Genomic DNA, 3,659 nt, shown 5'->3' with positions numbered 1-3,659 from the left:
AGGGTGTGAAGGTGCTTGCCAGAGAGATTTTGGGGGGTCAGAAGCAGTGATTCCTGCAGGGGGACAGGAGAGTCCCCACAGACCCAGCTTGAACTCAGGCCCCTCTGAACACCCCCCAAAGGCAAACTCAGATTTCACCCTGATCTCTTTACAGCTCTCTCCCCTTGCCTGCACCCTGAAGAGCCCACAGTGTGCTCACACACAGGACAGTGTGTGTCTTGAGAAGTCTTCTTTCTGCCCACGGCTCTCCAGCTCCACCCCACTGCTCTGTCTTCTCCTGCTGCTTGGCCTTTCCACCCCCCAGCCTCGGGCCAGCCACCCAGACGTGTGGAGGAAGGATTGCAGTGTTGGGACCCGAGATTCTCATTGGGCTTGTGTGGAGGCTCAGGCTCCGGGTCTGGCTGAACTTCTTTCCTGACCGTGACCTGGGACCTGTTCCTTTCTTTTCCACACTCATGTGCCTGCAACTGTGAAAAGTGGAGAGCTATTCATTCTGACTTCACAGGGCTAACCTGAGCATGACCTTCTTTACTTTACTGTATTTATTTATTTATTTATTTATTTCCTCCAGGGTTATTGCTGGGCTTGGTGCCTGCACCATGAATCCACCGCTCCTGGAGGCCATTTTCCCTCCTTTTTGTTGCCCTTGTTGTTGTAGCCTCGTTGTGGTTATTATTATTGCCATTGTTGATGCTGTTCGTTGTTGGATAGGACAGAGAGAAATGGAGAGAGGAGGGGAAGACAGAGAGGGGGAGAGAAAGATAGACACCTGCAGACCTGCTTCACCATCTGTGAAGCGACTCCCCTGCAGGTGGGGTGTCGGGTCTCGAACTGGGATCCTTACTTTATTTATTTTTGCTTCTAGGGTTATTGTTGAGGCTCAGTGCATCACTGCAAATTCACTACTGCCCTTGGAGGCCATTTTTCCCCATTTTATTGGATAGGACAGAGAGAAATTGAAAGGGGAGGGGAGATAGAGAAGGAGAGAGAAAGACACCTGCAGGTCTGCTTCACTGCTTGTAAAGTATCCCCCTTGCAGGTGGGGAGCAGGTGCTTGAACCCGGATCCTTACAAGGGTCCTTGAGCTTAGTACTATGTGCACTTAACCAGATGTGCCACAGCCTGGCTCCTCCCTCACCCATCCCTTTTTATCACCAGGCTCGTTGCTTGCATGACAAGTCCACCACTTCTGGCAGCCATTGTGTGCTCTCTTTCTTCTTTTGTAAAATTAATTTATTTTTTATATGATAGGGCAGACAGAAGCTGAGAGGATGGGGAGAGAGGGAGCTAGAGAGAGAGAGAGAGAAAGAGAGAGAGAGACGGAGAGGGAGAAAGAGAGGGAGAGGGAGAGGAAGAGGGAGAGAGAGAGAAAGAGACCAGTCTATAACTTGCTTCACCTCTTGTGAAGAAGCCTCTCCCCTGTAGGTGGGGAGCGAGGGTGGGTTTCAAACTCCAGCCCTTGAGCATGGTGCACTTGCCTGGGTGCACCACTGCTGGCCACAAGAGTCACATTTCCTCTTTGTGGTGCTGGAAGTACCACGGCTCCATCTTCTAGACAAGGAGATGGGGACTCACAGGGGCAGACCCTGGTTGGGGCACGGGTGGGGGTACATGGCTAAAAGGCAGGTGACAGCTCTGGGATTTGAACCCACATCTGGTGGATCCAGAATCTGGGTCATCAACACACACACACACACACACACACACACACACACACACACACACGGCCTGAAAAGAAAATCCTGTTTTATTCTAGACTGGGGGAAGGAAAGGGAAGTGAAAAACCAGTCAAGCACAGAGACAGGAGCTGGTGGGAGAATTTTTTGGCAGGATTTGTGGCTGGACTTGTTGCAGAGAGGAAAGAGGGGCCACTTGCTAAAGGGAATGGCTGAGAAGGGTGAGAGGGTGCCGGTGGATGGCTGTGCTGGGCGTGGGGTCTGTCCCAGAGTAACCTCTGTGGGACAGAGGCTACACACCCAGGCCAGCTGTCCTCAGCTTCAAACAACTTATAGGTACAGAGTGTGTGTGTGGGGGGGGAGTCTTTCTAGTAGGAGGGGTGGCTGCAGGGCCAGGTGGCCCCGGGCTGGCCTCTCTAATGACCACTTTATTGGATCACTTTATTTAAATCCCTGGGACCTCGGTTTCTTCAGCTGCAGAATGGGACACGAGTAGTTCTGAATTCCTGGGAGTTTTATCAAGTGGAAACAGAATGTAACAGGTTAAATCTTGAGCATGGGGCACAGTTCACAAGGCAAACTAAGAACACCAGGCCTCAGAGTTATCAGTCCCTGCCCCCCTTGCAGGGCCCCAGGGCAAACCCCAGAACCCCTCCCCCCAGAGGCCGGGTCCTCCCTCAGGCGGTGCCTCCACCTTGCTCATCAGGGGCTGACTCTCTGGGCGGCAGCCTTCGTGCTCCAACAGCCCTTCCTCCCTCCCCATCCCCCAGGCTTTTAATGAGTTTAGTATTTTCATCAAATCATTCTTCCTACAACACTGGGCCGGGAGGAGGCTAAAAATAGCTTCCTGTGTCACATGACAGCTCCAAATGCGGAGGCTCCCAGCAAAGGTACAAGTGCGACTCCCTGTTTCCTAGGAAATGAGAGTCATTGTGATGCCTGACGCCAGGCCGCCGCCAGCACAGCCTGGGAGGCGCAAAGGAACATTGTTTCCGTGACACCCCCGCATGTGACAGGCGGAGGGGTGGGGGCCCAGACCCCTAGAACTGGCAGCTCCATGGTCTCGCACCCTCGCGCTCAGCCGGAAAGCTAACCCTGGAGTCAGGGGAAGTCTCCCAGCCAGGCAATTCTCACCCCTAGACCCCAGTCCCTTACGCAGGAGCTGGTGAGAGATGCTTCCTCCTTCTCACCTCTTTCCCCCACCCCCTGTCCCTGACTCCTTATCAACAGCTCACTGCTCCAGGGATTTTATTATTCCGTCAGGAAAGCGAATCTGTTGACAAACACTTTCTCATGGAAACCGGTCTGGCATCTGTTGTCCTCTTGCCTTTGATTTCAGGCAACTCCTGGCTCCCCCAGACCTCTCACTGTGCAGATTGCACCTGGAGGGCTGTGAACACATCACTGGAAGCCCCACCCCAGGGCTTCTCCTCCTGTAGGTCTGGGGCCCAGCCCTAGAATTTGCATTTCTGGCTAGTTACCACAGGGTGCTGGTGCTTTGAGAGGTGCTGTCCTGGATGCTGAAGGCAGCCTTTTCTCCTCAGCCCCTGCACCTACTTCTCCTCTATCTCCATTATTTACTTTAAAAAATGTATTTATTTGATAGGATAGAGTAAGATTGAGAAGGAGAATAGAGAGGAAGAGAGACACACATCTACAGTACTGCTTCACCATTCATGAAGCTTCTCTCCTGCAGGTGGGACTGGGGGATTGAACCAGGGTCCTCGCACATGTATGCTAAACCAGGTGTGCCATCACACAGCTGCAGCTCCCCCCACCTTTCTTTTAAAAGATATAGACAGAGGTAGAGAGTAAAAGAGACCAAGGCACTGAAGCTTGCTTCAGTGTGATGAGAGCTGGCTTCACACTTGGGCTACACACATGGCCAAGCAGTGCACTGTCCGAGGGAGCTATTTCGCGGTTCCTCTCTCCACTTTTGCAGCAATGCTGTGTCACTTCAACTTCCCATGTCCTGGCCCTGTG

This window comes from Erinaceus europaeus, chromosome 12 (genome assembly GCF_950295315.1).
Source record: "Erinaceus europaeus chromosome 12, mEriEur2.1, whole genome shotgun sequence".
In the NCBI taxonomy this organism is placed as follows: domain Eukaryota; kingdom Metazoa; phylum Chordata; class Mammalia; order Eulipotyphla; family Erinaceidae; genus Erinaceus; species Erinaceus europaeus.
This window is presented reverse-complemented; position numbering follows the sequence as displayed.